This window comes from Puma concolor, chromosome D2, assembly GCF_028749965.1.
Source record: "Puma concolor isolate L17-30 chromosome D2, mPumCon1.1.hap2, whole genome shotgun sequence".
NCBI classification, from domain to species: domain Eukaryota; kingdom Metazoa; phylum Chordata; class Mammalia; order Carnivora; family Felidae; genus Puma; species Puma concolor.
This window is the reverse complement of record NC_141677.1, coordinates 38,882,832-38,899,840: the sequence shown is the minus strand read 5'-3', so window position 1 is coordinate 38,899,840 and position 17,009 is coordinate 38,882,832. Positions and strand designations below refer to the sequence as shown.

The 17,009-nt window shown below is 48.9% G+C and overlaps 1 protein-coding gene across 4 annotated transcripts in view; it reads left to right on the top strand.

Annotated features, from left to right (window-relative positions):
• DLG5 (discs large MAGUK scaffold protein 5) overlaps positions 1–17,009 on the top strand; it is a 127,964-nt gene that overhangs the window by 32,468 nt on the left and 78,487 nt on the right. The window lies entirely within an intron of this gene.

The window sequence follows — 17,009 nt, the reverse complement described above, 5'->3', positions numbered from 1 at the left end:
AGACGGTGGTCAGGGTGTTCTAGGGGATCATACTGTGACTGCTGGGTGGGTGAGGATGGGCAGAAGGGTTTGGTTTAGAGGCAGCTTAGCCATAGTTAAAGGTGCAGGGCTTGGAGGTGGGTGCTGCTGAGTCATCAAGGGCTTGTTCCTTAATTTCTCTGAGCTTCAGGGTCCTTGTCTATAAATAGGGGCTAATAACAATACCTCTTTCCTGGAGTGCTGTGAGTTTTCAGTTACGATTTGATGGTTTTTCACAGCTGGCACTGTATTGAGTGTCTGTGTTAGAAAGGGCAGCACAGAGCCTGGCACGGTAGCAGCTGTATTAGTGCCGTGACAAAAAATGTTGATGTTGGGAGTGTGGGGCACAAAGTACCCAGGACAAGATGGCTCAAACCACAGCCATTTATTGTCTCACGGTTCTGGAGGCTGGGAGTCTCCGATCAAGGTGTCGGGCAGGGTGATCTTGGGCCACTCTCCTTGGCCTGTAGATGACTGTCTTTGTGTCCTCATGTGTGTGTGCTCACGTCTGTGTCCAAATTTCCTCCTTTTATAAGGATCAGGGCCCATCCTACTGACCTCATATTAGTTGAATCACCTCTTGTTCCCTATCTCTAATGCAATCACATGCTGAGGTACTGGGAACTTAGGACTTAGACTTTTAATTTTGGAGGGGACACAATTCAGCCCTTCATAGCGGTTATTTCTATTATGCATGGTTCTGTAGTGATGAGGGGCCCGGAAGCTGGCCTTGGCACTGTTTCCAGCTCTCAGTGTGACCTGGCTCAGTCGTGCCTCATCTGGACATCTGCACAGCATCAGGGCCCGGCTGTACAGGGGTCCTTGTAAGCTCTGAGGCAGCTGAAGGTAACTGGGAAACGTGGATCTAACACTACTCTTCAGACTTTAACTGGGGACGGCAGGCAGAGTGACACAGGCTTGGGGGTGTCCTGTCCACTGGGAGGAGGCTGGGTGTGTTTGCTGTTGTGATGACCTGCAGATGGCCAGTAGACAAAAAGCTAGGAGAAGACTGTGACCTTTGGGGGCTGGTACATGTTGGTTTCATTTGTTGTACTCTGTGGTTGTGGATGTGGATTTTGGCTTTTTCTGCTTTGAAATATTTCCTCTCGTTACCCAAGATCTTGTTACTTTTTCTCCTGAGGGCTGCCTGTGTGTGAAAGATAACCTACATCCCTGTGTGCATTAGAAATCCTCCTCTGATTTCTTCCCCCATTTCCTGGGGTTGACTTGGGGCACTTTGAAGACCCTGCGTGGCCAGATTTTGCCTTGGGTGGGTGGGGGGACTCTTCTTTCTGCGTTTGATGAAAGAATGACCATGGGCCTGTTTTCTGAACATGAGAATGTGAAATCGGTTATGCACTCAAGTTGAAGGTTAATGGGAGCACTAGATCCACTGAAATAGGTGTGAAACTGGAATATGACAGAAGGGAGCCTTTGCTACGAGGTTTTTAGGGAGAAAGATGTTCGAGATGTTTCACCTTTATTTGATGGGATGTGGGGTGCCTGCCAAGGGGAACACTCACAGCCTGAATGTGTTGGTGCAGTGGGTCTGTAGCCCCAGGTGTGCCCTGCTCTGGGTGTGACAGAGGTGAGCATGTCGTACCTGAGTGCATTTCTGCAGGTGACTACGCGTAGCTGTCCCTTTTGTAATACAGTGTAAAAGGTCCCTGTGGTTTCAGGAATGGATTCTTTCCACCCACTTCTGGAGGTCACCTTTTCAAAATCCACACAAGGCGCTGTGAGAATAAGGAGTGAACCCTCCTGAACGGTGTCTCCTTATTCGAGAGGAAGTGTCTGGGGGCTCTTCTTGGACAGGAAAACCATCTGCTTTGGTCTGGGCTTCCTAGAACCCCTCTGAAAGGCCAAACCCTTCTTTAATGTTCTCTGTTTCTCAGGGCCTCAAAAGAAAAAAATACATAGAGGATCATTGTCCTTTTATTTTACTCTGAGGACCCTTTGGGTGGTCCTGGTCATTTAAAGAATCTTGGAGAAACAGATTGGATTATAGATTTAATTCCAACCAATAATCAATGATAGTAACCTTGCTAAGAGCTGAGCACCTTGTGTTTCTTGTTGGTGGACTTGCCCCTTAGGAACCACCCAGAGGGAGTGTGGTGCATGCCTTCCCTTCTCGGCAGACATAGATACATCCATCACGGGCTCCTTTTTTCCACAAGCCCAGGTGTGGCCTCAAGCTCTTTTAGCACAGTACTTGGGGTAGTTCTAACAAGACTTGGCAGTTCTTTCAGGAAGGACCGAAGGACCGTTTGCCTTTTCTGGTCTAATCCCAGCACTTCCATTCTGATGGAGAAACCAGAGCCAGTCAGTTGCCTCACTTAGTTGGCAGAGCATTGTTGACCTCTGGATGATGAAATCAGATGTTTCTTTGCCTTCCATATCCTACGCCAGCATTTGGTGCAGCAGGCCACCCCTCTGACCACTCTCAACCCCACTGCCATCTAGAAGATTCCATTCTCTGGCTTCTCTTGACTCCCTGAGTGGTCTCTGTCTCTTCCAGAAATTTTTATTCCTTCTCCTAGCCTCACAGAGTGTGCATGCCAGGATTTTGTCCTGTGTATGCCCAGAATAGTACTTTCTGTGTGGTTGCTCTATAGGAAGCGCTAGATCCCGCTCTCCCCTTTCCCTGGCTCCTTTCTTACCCAAGGGCTTCGCATTACCAGGTAGTGACCGTGGGCTTGTCACTTACGACCTCCAGTCCCAAGGGGACTGTGTTAGTCTGAAACTCCCCTCACTCCAGACTCCAGTTTCCCACCATCAACAGGCTGTGCGCACAGGGGTTTTCCTTAAGACATCAACTGCAGTACCTTCCCAGATACCCCAACCCAAACTCCTCGCAGCAACCTCCACTCCCCTCCCACATGGTCTCCTTCATCCCTTCCTCCCCACCCCTGCATTGTCCTCATGTTCCATCCCCGTCCATACCCTGTGGACACTGGTTCAGGGGAGCTCCTTGCGTGAGCATTCCAGCTGTTTGCCACACTTCCAGGCCCTTCTGCTTTATCTTCCTCGTTCACAGTTGCTGGGGACAGTTGCTGAAGCTCATCCCTGCTCTCTTTTCCCTGTGCTCAGAAACAGGGGGTATCCTTGAGTTCCAGGGCTGAGGAGCTGGGGCTTTCGTTTGTAGGAACCAAGGTTATTATTATAGGGTTGTGTGAAGCTAGGTGGGGTTTGGAGCACCCTGTAAGCCCAAAGAGTTTGGACAACTAACTGAGAGATAGGGAGATAAAGCCCTTGCCTTTTTTTCCCCTTCCTTTCTTTCTTTTTTCTTTTTTTTTCTGTGATTAAATATGTATAATGTAGCATTTGCCATCTTAGCCATTTTTTTAAAACGACGTTTATTCATTTTTGAGGGACAACACGAGTTGGGGGGGAGCAGAAGACGGGGGACAGAGGATCCGAAGCAGGCTCCACGTTGACAGCGGTGAATCCGATGTGGAGCTTGAACTCATGAACCACAAGACTGTGACCTGAGCTGAAGTCAGATGCTCAGCCGACTGAGCCACCCAGGCACCCCCTGTCTTAACCATTTTTTATTTTATTTTATTTAAAAAAAATTTTTTTTAACCTTTATTTATTTTTGAGACAGAGAGAGACAGAGCATGAATGGGGGAGGGGAAGAGAGAGAGGGAGACACAGAATCGGAAACAGGCTCCATGCTCTGAGCCATCAGCCCAGAGCCCGACGTGGGGCTCGAACTCACGGACCGCGAGATCGTGACCTGAGCCGAAATCGGACGCTTAACCGACTGAGCCACCCAGGCGCCCCTTAACCATTTTTTAAATGTAGACTTCAGCGGTATTAAACACATTCATAATGTGCTACCACCCCCACCATTTATCTCCAGAACTCTTCAATCTTGCAAAATTGAAACTCTACCCGTTAAACAGTAATTCCCTATTTTTTCCTCCTCGCCCCAGCCCTTGACAACTGTCATTCTACTTTCTATGTCTATGATTTTGATTATTTTAAGTACTTCTATAAATGGCATCAAGCAATGTTTGTCTTTTTTGTGTGTGACTGGCTTATTTCACTTAGCGTGATGTCCTCAGAACTCACCTGTGTTGTAGAACATGTGTGGATTTCCTATTTTTTTTAAGGCTAAGTAACATTCCGATGTATATATGCCCCACATTTTGCTTACCAATTCATCCAGCAATGGACTCTTGTACTGCATTTTAGATATTATGAGATATTTAGATATTTAGTTGTGTTGTGTTTTAGATATTATGAGAAATGCTGTCAACATGGGTATTGGGATATTTCTTTGAGACCCTGCTTTCAGTGTTTTGGGGTATATTCCCAAAAGTGGACTTACTGAATCATGTGGTAATACTATTTTTACTTTTTTTTGAAGAAACCACCATACTAGTTACCATAGTGGCTATACCATTTTATATTCCCACCAACAGTGCACGAGGGTTCTCATTTCTCTACATTGTTTTTTTGTTTTTTGTTTTTGTTTGCTTTATTGGTAGTAGCCATCCCAAGGGGTCTGAGGTAGTATCTCATTGTGGTTTTGATTTGCATGTCTCTAAGGATGAGTGATGTTGAGCATCTTTTCATGTGCTTGTGGCTGTTTGTGCGTCTTCTTTCGAGAAATGTCTATTCAAGTCATTTGCCTATTTTTTTAAAAGTATTTTTACTTATTTTGAGAGAGAGAGAGAGCGAGCGCAGAGGAGGGGCAGAGAGAGAAAATCTCAAGGAGGGTCTGCACTGTGCAGGGGTCGAACTCACAAACTGTGAGATCATGACCTGATTCAAAATCAAGAGTTGGAGGCTTAACCAACCAAGCCACTCAGGCACCCCATTTGCCTATTTTTGAATCAGCTTTAAAATTTTTAAAAATTTTTTATTTTGTTTTATTTTGTTGTTTTAGGAGTTCTCTATCTGGATATTAATCTTTTATCATATATGTGACTTGGAAATATTTTCTCCCTTTCTGTGGGTTGCATTTTTATTCTGTCAGTAGTGCCTTTCAGTACTCATTATGTCTTTCTCTTTTGTTGCCCATGCTTTTGGTGTTGTATCTAAGAAAATATTGCCAAGCTCAATGTCATGAAGCCCTATATTTTATTATAAGAGTTTTATAGTTTTAGCTCTGGGTTGGACTTGATATTAGGACTTAGATTAATTTTGAGTTAATTTTTGTTTATGGTTTTAGGTAAGGGTCCAGATTCATTCTTTTGCATGTATATATCCAGTTTCCCCAGCATGTTTTGTTTTGTTTTATTACATTTCATTTCATTTCATTTCATTTCATTTCATTTCATTTCATTTCATTTCATTTCATTTCATTTCATTTTATTTATTTTAGAGTGCATGCAAGCAGGGGAGAGGGGCAGAGGGAGAGAGAGAGAATCTTAAGCAGGTTCCATTCTCAGCACAGAGCCCGATGTGGGGCTCAATCCTATGACCCTGGTGTTATGATCTGCTCTGAAATCAAGGATTGGATGCTCAACTGACGAAGCCACTCAGGTGCCTCTCCCAGCATTATTTCTTGAAAAGACTGTCCTTTCCTCATTGAATGGTCTTGGCACTTGTCAGGAGTATTTGAGCATTTATGGGAAGGTTTATTTGTGTTCCAAATTAGCTTTGAAATTAGGAAATATAAGTCCTCCAGCTTTATTCTTCTTTTTCATGATTGTTTTGGCTATTTGGGGTTCGTTGAGGCTCCATATTAATTTTAAGATGGGCTTTTCTGTTTCTGCAAAATAGGTCTTTGGGATTCTGATAGGGACTGCGTTGAGACTATAGATCATGTTGGCTGATGTTGGCATCTTAACAAAGCCCTTGCTTTTTTATTTATTTCCTTGTGTTTTGTTGCTGCAGTGTTGTGTTTTGAATAAGAGTACTGAAAAAGGAGTTTCCGGGAGAGGCCAGCAGTGAAGAGTAGGGGAGTTACGGCAGCTGGGGATGACGTACAGTGGAGTCAGGGAGCAGGGGGACTTGGATCTCCGGGGCAGGTTAGCATGTGTGAGCAGTTCCTGCCCAGTTACAAAGTACTTTCAGCATCTGTTACTTTATTTGCCCGGCACAATAATCAGTGAAATACAGATAAAGACTTTTTATAGCTCTGGCATATAGATGAGGAAACTGAGGCTCAGAAAAAATAATTTGCCCCTGGTCACCCATTAGGTGACCAAACCAAGGAGAGCCCAGGTCCATCCAGCTCCTGATCCTGTGCCCTTTGTCGTGTGTACTGTGCAGTCACTCTGTACCTCCCACCCCTGTGGCAGGGGTCTTGGTGGGTTCAAACTCAGCAGGAACATTGTGAGGAGGGAGAAGTTAGTGGTTTTCCATGGTCTCAGAGTCCTGGGGACCCAGGCTTGGTGGTCAGTAATCTTCAAGGTGCCCCGCAAAGCAGATGAGGAGGGTGCTGTTGATGCTGCTGAAGGAAGAGGGGCAGAAGTGGCAGCTCATTGCTGATGAGAGCAAGACCTTTCCTCTTTGCCCTTTGTGGACTGAACGTCCCTGACCTGTCTAGCTTGGGTCTCGTGTCCTTGCCTACTTTGCAGCTTACGCCCTGAGACTTGGGCTGTTCCCAGAGCCATCATTTCCTCTGGCTGACTCCTCAGCCTACCTGATCTGAGATTAATGGAAAATGGCCATTTTGGGGGATGACGTAGCATTAAGGGGACGGTGGGAGGGAGACGTTTTGCAGTTCTTTTGCATTCAGTCTGAGCATTAGAATCATGAACAGGTTCCCCAAGCCCCATTGGTTCATTCTATTTCCTGCTGCCTTCTAAGCCAGGGTGGAAATACCTATCTGGCTTGCTCCAGAGATTGTGCTGGTCTCCCTTGGTGGGTCAGGATGAGCTGATGGCCAGAGGAGTGACAAGGTTGGAGGGGTCGAAGCCAGGAGCAGAGGACAAGGCTGGTGTCTGAGGTGTGGCAGAGATGATTAGAACCCATCTTTCTCTTGTTTCTCTTCTTCCTTCCCGCTGTTGGAAAGATAACCTTGGCCTCAGTGCCAAATGCTGGCGCATAAGCCACTTTTTGGCACAGCCCTGCCAGAGTTTCTAACCCATCAGTTGTGACTCCTCACCTGAGCATTGTCACTGAGTAGGGGGATGGCTGCTCACAGCCTCTGCTGTCCACTGGGACGAGGAACTGGTGAGTTTTGTTTTTTTTCTGATCTTATTGCAAAGGAAATAATACAGGGCTGGTAGATAAGAGTCTTGTTTGAATCTGGATCCGCTTACTAGCTTTGTGGACGTGGGTGAGTTACTTGGTCTCTTTGAGCCTGTATTTTGCCATTTAGAAAATGAGTTGTTAATAGGCCATTTCTCATAGTGTTGTTGGGGTGATTAAATGAAATAATCCATATAAATAGTACTTATCTGCGACAAGTACTTAATCAACGTTAGCTGCTATGAGTAGTCAGAACTCGGTGGTTAGTATATTCAAGTAAAGCTTGAGCCCAAACATGTAAGGTGGCGAGTGCTCGTTGGTAGCTCTCCCTGTCACTCTGACTCATGTCCATCGGTCTCTTTGATACCCAGGAAGTTCAGGGTGTAAGTGGAGTGCAGGTACAGTTTGCACTTGCTGTTTCTCTACTTGAATGTTTCAGCATTCTGCACTTCCTTCAAGGTTCTGTTCAGATGTGACCTCAGAGAGACCACCCTCCCCCCGCCATTGTATCACAGTGCCTATCTCTTCACCACACCCCAGTCACCTTCCATTTTACTGTGTAGTATTTTTCTTGGTAGTACTTATTACCTGATGCAGTCTGCACTTGTTTATTAGTGAGGCTGTCCTCTTCTGCCCCCACTCCTGTGAGCTCCGTGTGAGCTCCATGAGCTCTCTCGTTCTCTGCGGCACCCCCAGGACTTCCTAGCACCGTGCTCACTGAGCATTTGGTGAATGAATGGGCTCTGTGCTCCCCCCGGGGCAGACGTGCCCGCCCACCAAGGGGTGGTGTCTGATGCAGAGTGCCCTCACTCCATCTCTCTTGAGGTGGGCTGACCGGTGCCTGTGTGTAGGTAGGTGGTAGTGAGGCCTGTGAGAAGGTTTGGGGTGGGCTGGAATGATGCCAAGCATGCAGAGAGCACTCTGGCTTGTTCCATGTGACTCAGAAACTAGAGCCCCGCAAGGAAGGCCAGGGATGGATTGGAATTGGCCATGGCCAGGCACAGTGGTGGAAGAGGGGAAAAGAGGCCTCCTTATCCTACAGGCAAAGAAACAGGTGGAGTGTTAAGAGTTAGGGTTTATGGAGTGCGTGCCCTGTCCCTGGCTCTGTCCTCAGGGCTTTACCTCTCTTTACTCACTTAGTCCTCAGACCCATCATTCTTCCTGTTTTATTTTTTATTTTATTTTATTTTACTATTTATTTTGTTTTTTTAAGTTTTCTTTATTTTCGTTATCTCTACACCCAACATGGGGTTCGGACGCGCAACCCCGAGGTCAAGAGTTGCACCCTCCACCCGCTGAGCCAGCCGGGTGCCCCTTCCTGTCTTATGAACGAGGACATGAGGCACAGAAGGTGGAAACAACTTGCCCAGGATCACACAGCGCAGGGGGCTTGCGCTGACACCCTGCAGTGGTGCAGGGCGGTGCCTCCTGGTTGTAGTCTGTGTAGAGGACGTGGCCTCTTCTCCCTTTACTGAGGAGTGGAGGGGGAGTCCTAGTTGAGAGCAGGAGGGAGCCGGCAGTGCCGGGTGCCTTGTGAGAGCTGCTTCCTGCCCACGGTTACTTAATTCTAGGGCAGATGTGCCACAGTGAGCTGTCCATCTGCAGCATCGTGGAGGCTCGGCTGCCCCTTAGGTGTTCGTGCTGCTCTGGTTCCCTGTTCCCTCTTGCTGTGTCCTCTTGGCTGCTGTGCCAGGCAAATAAGCTGTCACAAGGGTAGCAGCCCTGAGCTGTGATTTGGGAGATGCTGCTCAGGCTTGGTCACGTTCATTGGTGGAGAACATGCCCCTAGATCATTGTGTTTTTTAAAAAAAATTTATTTATTTATATTTTTTAAATTTACACCCAAATTAGTTAGCATATAGTGCAACACTGATTTCAGAAGTAGATTCCTTAGTGCCCCTTACCCATTTAGCCCATCCCCCCTCCCACAACCCCTCCGTAACCCTCAGTTCTCCATATTTAAGAGTCTCTTCTGTTCTGGCCCCCTCCCTGTTTTTATATTATTTTTGCTTCCCTTCCCTTATGTTCATCTGTTTTATATCTTTAAGTCCTCCTATGAGTGAATTGGTCTTTCTCTGACTGACTAATTTCGCTTAGCATAATACCCTCTAGTTCCATCCACGTTGTTGCAAATGGCAAGATCTCATTTTTTTTGATTTCCGAGTAATACCCCATTGTATGTATGTATGTATGTGTGTACACACACACACACACACACACACACACACACACATATATATACCATATCCTGTTTATCCATTCATCCATCGATGGACATTTGGGCTCCTTCCATACTTTGGCTGTTGTTGATAGTGCTGCTATAAACATGGGGGTGCATGTGTCCCTTCGAAACAGCACACCTGTATCCCTTAGATAAATGCCTAGTAGTGTAATTGCTGGGTCGTAGGGTAGTTCTATTTTTAGTTTTTTGAGGAACCTCCATACTGTTTTCCAGAGTGGCTGCACCAGCTTGCATTCCCACCAACAATGCAAAAGAGACCCTCTTTCTCCACATCCTCGCCAACATCTGTTGTTGCCTGCGTTGTTCATGTTAGCCATTCTGACAGGTGTGAGGTGGTATCTCTTGGTGGTTTTGATTTGTATTTCCCTGATGATGAGTGATGTTGAGCATTTTTTCATGTGTCGGTTGGCCATCTGGATGTCTTCTTTGGAGAAGTGTCTATTCATGTCTTCTGTCTATGTCTTCACTGGATTATTTTTTGGGTGTTGAGTTTGATAAGTTCCTTATAGATTTTGGATACTAACCCTTTATCTGATATGTCGTTTGCAAATATCTTCTCCCATTCTGTCGGTTGCCTTTTAGTTTTGCTGATTGTTTCCTTCCCTGTGCAGAAGCTTTTTAGTCTGATGAGGTCCCAGTAGTTCATTTTTGCTTTTGTTTCCCTTGCCTCCGGAGATGTGTTGAGTAAGAAGTTGCTGCGGCCAAGATCAAAGAGGTTTTTGCCTGCTTTCTCCTTGAGGATTTGGATGGCTTCCTGTCTTACGTTTAGGTCTTTCCTCCATTTTGAGTTTATTTTTGTGTATGGTGTAAGAAAGTGGTCCAGGTTCATTTTTCTGCATGTTGCTGTCCAGTTTTCCCAGCACCACTTGCTGAAGAGACTGTCTTCATTCCATTGAATATTCTTTTCTGGTTTGTCAAAGATTATTTGGCCATATGTTTGTGGTTCCATTTCTGGGTTCTCTATTCTGTTCCATTGATCTGAGTGTCTGTTTTTGTGCCAGATCATTGCGTTTTAGTAGGAAACTCTTAACACCAATCCCAATCTCCCTCCCCCCACCCCCATCCCTGCAGTGACAGCCTAGCCTCCTTCCCAGGGAGCCCACCAGACCCTGCTTTGGGCCACCATCTGTGCTTTCTAGGTTCAGAACTGTAACCCAGCCCAGCTGGGAGGTGACAGAAGAAAACAGGACTTTTTCTGTTGTTTTGGGTGACAGAAAGCCAGAAGCGAGGAGAAGTGTTCCCACCTGGTGCCAGGTTGATGGTCCCAGGTCCTCCCATCCTGGAGCTTAGCCCCCCCGACGGGAGATGACAAAGCCTCCAGGAGCCTTTTCCAGCTGATGAGGGGGAGCAAGCTTTCTGACTGCTGTTTTTAATCTCTGGAAAATCAACAAACTTCCATCTTCCTCTTGTGCCTTTGGGGGGGGGGGAACCTCAAATGGTCCGACAGTGAGAGAAGCATCTTTATTTTAATCTTACTGAGTGATCAGTTCTGGGTGTGCATGTGTTGTTTTCCCTACCTGTTCATACTTTCGCTTTGGGGCATTTGTGGCAGGAGATGGAGGTGGGTCACAGATTACAACACTGACGTCTGAGTTTCCTCAGGATCAGGTAGTTCAGTTCCTTAGCTCCTTATCTCATGGATGATTCCAGAGTCCAGCGGGAGGGGGTTAAGGAGTGAGCCTCAAGCCCAGCAGGCATCCGTCTTCACACTCCCCCCATGCAGATCTCACCTGCACACTTGGATGTCAACCCTCCATTTAGCCAGGATAGGAACACCCCCATTCACCTTTGAAAGAGGGTCTACTGGTTTTTATCATGACCCCAGGAAGGGAGAAGTAAGCATCCTTACTGTGATATCTTAGCAAGTTCATTATTCTTGTCCTAAACTTGGCAGAGAATACTACAGCTGTATCTCAGTGGGGAAAACTAAGTCTTCACTTACAAACCTGACACTTAGGGGGGTGGCTTATGTATACCAGAGGTACATCATCACTTGACCCATGACAGCAGGTCAGGGACAAGGTGAATTGCCTGTCCTGAGGCAGGCACATGGGGTGCACGAAGCAGGACTTCCTTCACTGATAGACCAGGCTCTGGCTGCTCCATTCTGGGGCCGTGGTCACCCCATACCTCTCTGACATATTGAGGCTTGCCAGCCTCCCACTTTGGGTCTCGGTATCCACAGCCTTGGGTCATATTTTTATTTTTTAAAGGAAAAGATTAAAAAAATTTTTTTAATGTTTATTTTTAATTTTTTTTTTTCAACGTTTTATTTATTTTTGGGACAGAGAGAGACAGAGCATGAACGGGGGAGGGGCAGAGAGAGAGGGAGACACAGAATCGGAAGCAGGCTCCAGGCTCTGAGCCATCAGCCCAGAGCCTGACGCGGGGCTCGAACTCACGGACCGCGAGATCGTGACCTGGCTGAAGTCGGACGCTTAACCGACTGCGCCACCCAGGCGCCCCTAATGTTTATTTTTGAGAGAGAGAGAGAGAGAGAGAGAGACAAAGCATGAGTGGGGGATGGGCAGAGAGAGAGGGAAACACAGAATCTGAAGCAGGCTCCAGGCTCTGAGCTGTCAGCATCCCCAACGTGGGGCTGGAACCCACGAACCACGAGATCATGACCTGAACTGAAGTCGGATGCTTAATTGACTGAGCCACCCAGGCACCCCACCTTGGCTCATATTTTTAAACGGAAGGAGAAGCTGAGGCCCTGGTGTGTGTGTGTGTGTGGGGGGGGGGGGGGGCATTGCTGCACTGACCCGTGATTCTGCAAAAGGACTTCTCAGCAGCCAAAGTACCTCCCGCCAGCAACTCCTGAGGTCCTCAGAAGCAGGGGAGGTGTTCTCTACACAGCACGAAGCACTTTTCGTGCTCTTGCCGCCTTCCTCATCTCTGCAGCTCACAGAGTTGGTGCCTCTTGAATGAGGGTGCCTCTGCTCTGCGACCTGCCACGCACCCAGCACTGGCATGGCTGTTGGGGTGGACAGGAAGCAGCAGCACTTGTCAAGGCCGTGGAGCCATGACTCCTCTCACTCCCTTTCTTCCCAGTTTCAGTCCCCTCTCTGGCTTAGCTTACAGTGCCTGTTGAGTGTGTTCTTGGTGGGGGAAGGAAGGCAAGGAGGGGACAAGCCCACTGTAGGGGGCATCCAGGCAGTAAGGCCATGGGCAAGGCTGGCTCCACTCTGAGACTTTCCATTTGCACAGCAGGATAGGCTCTGCCTGTGTTGCTTCCAGGCTGAGTTGGTTTCTCAGGTGCTTGTCCAAGCTCACCATCCTCCAGGGCCAGCTCCAGGCTGCTTCCTCCATGAAGCCTCCCTTGACTGCCCTTCTACCTTCAGAGCCTGGCAGCAGTGTTGTGTGTAGGGATCAGGAGCACACCCTTGGGGCTAGACTGGGTTTGTGTCCTGTTCATACCCTTACTCGTCCCTCTATCAGGACCTTAGGCAAATTTGTTAATTTTGCTAACCCTTAGTTTTCTACTCTGTAAAATGGGCCTAATGACAGCCTCAGGGTTGCTTTGGGAATTCCTAAAGTGCTTAGCACAGCTGGACACTAGTGCTCAGTGTGTATTAGCTGCTATTATTATTATTGTTAGTACCATATAGTCTGGCAGTCTGTTCATCCTGCACTGTTTGACCTTGTCACTCTAGTACCGCTATGACTTTCAATAAGCAGAGGATTGAAAATGGCAGGGTTGGAAGGCCTGGTTTGACCACGGTGGCAGCAGCTGGCACTTTGAGCGCTGGCTGTGCCAGGTGCTGTCTCAAGTCCTTTTCACATTAACTCAGTAGATTCCTCTGTTGGGAAAATACTCCTCCTAGCCCATTTTACGGATAAACACATGGAGGCAGGGAGAGCTGAGTGGCTTTCCCAAAGGCACACAGCGGCTAAGTGGCAGAGTTGGGGGAGTTCAGCCCAGGCAGGCTGGCACCGCTGTGGGTGTTCTAGTCAATACTGCCTTCATTTAAGGTTGAGGGACCCCGGCTCAGAGAGGGGAAGGGACTTCTGCACGGTTTCACAGCAGCTGAGTAGCCTCCTGAGCCCCTGGCTTGTCTTCTTTTCACCAGTCCTGGCCCAGGGCCTTGCAGGGCTCAGGCGTGCGTCAGGAACCTGGTGGACACGTGCAAGCACAAGAGCGATCGGGTGCCCTCGGTCATCTGCCTGTGACCTGGGGGAGGGTTCCAGGACCTCCTGGCTAGAGCCCCCAGGAAAAGAGTGGCTCGCCTTCTCCCTCCCGCTTCCCAGGTGCTTGGGGGGGGCTGGTTGGCATGTCCTCCCGGCCTCTCCTCACCCTCCCGGAGCACAGGGAGGACTCTGTGTGCTGGCTCAAGGCTGGAACAAGTCCCTTCGGTGCCTACAGGTTTCATGGGGAGGAAGCGTGAGTCACTGGGGCCTTTATGAGCTCCAGGTGAATGGAGGGGTGTATTAGGTGACAAGCTAAGCTTGTCTCTTTTGGGCCCCACAGGCTGCGGGAGGTGGCCTTGTCGGAGGGCTGGGGCATTCTGTTATCGCTTGGGTGATTTTACTGGAAGTTCTTTTGAAGTGGTCTCCCTGACCCAGTGGGGCTGAGTCACAGAGTAAACACAATTAACAGGGGCTGGGCTCTTGGGAAGGATGCAGACAATGCGTGGGTCCCACGGCTTGCTGGCTGCCTTTCGGGGCCTCTGCCACGATTTGCATTGGTTTCCCACCCGATGACTCCAGTCATCCCTGCTGCCCTGCGTTTATTCTGTCTGTCGACCACATGCCCTCGGGGACTTGTTGGAAATGCAGAGTCTCAGGCCCCCGTCGTCTCCCCACATCAGAATCTACATTTTGCTTGGGTCCCCAGGTAGCCCCCATGGCAGGAAAGAGCTCCCTTGTGTCCCTCTGTGGTCTACATGTCCATGAAAAGCTGGGCTTATGCCCTGCTCTCCTTTCCTGGAAACGTTTCCAGACCATCGACTTCTGGGTCCTCTCAGTTTGTGGGGTTGCCCTGAGTGGTGGTGTCCTGAGGGGATGTGGGAGGGCACATGGGGAGGGAGTGGGGGCAGTGCCAGCGCGGGAGCCGGGTTGATTCTTCAGCCTTCACTGGCCTGGGCCTCTCTGCCAGGTGGGGGTATGCTTTAGGTTTCAGGGCAGGTGGGGTGTGAGTGCCTGCATGGAACTCCTGGGGAATTGGGGGTGGCTGGGAGGCGTGTGCCTGTGAGAGGAGGCTGCTGTTGGCCTCCAGATTCGATTGTGAAACCCCAGAGGTAGATGACGCCTGACACCCGCCCTTCAGAAGCCACCGGCTTTGAAAGGACACCGCGTGACTTTGGAGGAGAGTGACTCCTCTTGCCTTTTCCCGACATCCTGACCACACAGGCTTTTTAAGACAACAATAGCAGCAGAGACAAAGCATGACCAAGACAGCGTCGTCTTCGGGCCTTTTTTCCCTCTGAATGACGTCTAAGGCCCTGGGAACATTGTAAAAACTGGGCGCTGTCCAATTTTAATCACTCCCCGCCAGCCCCCAGCTCCTAGGAGCCCTGCCAGCCGACTCAGGGGTGGTGATGCCCAGAGATGCAGATAGAGATGTCACGCTGCCCCCAGGTCAGGCCCCAGAACCCCAGCAGGACTTTGGGGACAGAGAAGAGGGACAGAATGTGTTGGTTGGCCAGTTGACTCCCCCAGCCAGGGAGGGAGATGGGCGGAGAAAGACAAGGGCGTCTGCCAAGTTTAATTAACAGTGGAAACTGGCCGTGGGGGAGGAGGGAGGCAACTTGATGAGGAGGGGCGCTTTACTGGAAGATGGGGCTCTGCCAATGCCAGTAGTGAGGAAGAGGCAAGGCGTTCCCGCGAGGAGCGGCTGCTGGAGCGCAGGGCCGTGCTGTCGCAAGCACGATCCAGCTCAGAGATCCGCAAGGTGTGAGTGGGAGAGTTTATTTGCGCCTGCTTTTCTGAGTGGGCATCTTTTGAAAACAGTCCACCAACATACCAGCTGGCTAGCCTTCCTCGTCCCCATAAAGAAAAAAATAATTAAGAAATTGGCAATTGAGTTGAGAAAACAGGCATTGTGTTACGTTTTTGTCCTTTGACATACCAGCGGATTGCCTGAATTGCATCTGACATTGCTTCGTGGATCCTTATGCAATGTTTGATGTTTATGGCGTGGGAAGAGAGATGATTTAAGAAACTTGTGCTCGTTGTTTTGTTGGGACAAAAATGCAGAAACGTTGAATGGACAGCAAAATGAATTGTGTGGGTCGGACTTGAAATATGGGAGGTATTTCACTGAATGTTGCTACTCGTTTTTTGGTGGGATCAAGGAATTTCAGGGCTGAACAGGGTTTTCTAGTTCCTTTTCCCTTCAAGTGATGTGCAGAACTGTGCTGTGGTCTCCCTGCCAGGTGGGCACGGGGCCTCCGTGAAGTGAACGCGTGTGTCGAGGGGGGCTCTGCCCTTCCTAGGTATCTGCAGACCGAGCCAGCCCTGTCTGTCAGGCGCCCCCACCCGCAGCTTTTCTCCGGCACCTACCTGCTGTGTCCATTTCTGGTGCCAGAAGCTGTGTTGAACAAACAGATCCCTTTGACAGTCCCATCTGAAGACAGAACATCTTCAATCCACCCTAAACACCTAAGGTCTTAAGAGAGTCTCAGAAAATTCGGTCACAAGGCCACTGGTCATCCTGGCCACTGTCCTAGTTCTTGCTATTATGAAAGTCCCTTTTCCTTGTGTTTTCTTTTTGCTCTCCGCTTTTGTCTCTTTTTCTGGTGGGCGTACCTGCCAGCTCTCCCGCCTACCATTATGCCAGGGCTGCTCGGCTGTCTGCCCTTCCTCTCCTCCCCCCAGGTTTTCCCGTCTGCTCAGGGTCATCTGTCACCCTGCTGGCCTCTCCCTTCCCCGCCCCCACGGGTCTCCTTCTTTCTCTCCCCTGTTTACCCCCATCTCTTCATCCCTTTGCTGTCCCTTTGGGGAGTGCGCAGGTATCAGGTAGCTAGTCAAGAGCTGAGGTGGGAGATGGGGCGCCTGGGTGGCTCAGTCGGTTAAGCGGCTGACTTCGGCTCAGGTCATGATCTCACGGTCCGTGAGTTCGAGCCCCGTGTCGGGCTCTGGGCTGATGGCTCAGAGACTGGAGCCTGTTTCCAATTCTGTGTCTCCCTCTCTCTCTCTGCCCCTCCCCCGTTCATGCTCTGTCTCTCTCTGTCTCAAAAATAAATGTTAAAAAAAAATTTTTTTTTAAAAAGAGTTGAGGTGGGAAAGAAGAAACTTTGACATCTGGCCCCCACGTTTCAGGTCCTGGAGCCCTAGATCTCATTAGTTCTTGGCTGCTTTCTCACATGGGAGCCCTGAGGCTTATGCAAAGGCTTTACCGCAAAAATCCCGTCTCTCGCTCACCTGCTCTGCCTGGTACACACACTTCTTCACTGTGTAGTTTTGTGCAGGACAAAACCCTGCATTCCTGCTGTTACCTTGTTTTCTTTGACCCACCGCCTGCACATGGGTGCTTTTCTCAGCTCCCAAGGTAGTCTTGGTCGGCTTGCCCTCTTAACACTGTGTCCCCTGTAGCCACAAGCAAAGCATGCAGTCAGGGGGAACGTGTAATCCTGACATGGGACAGGGGAGAGGA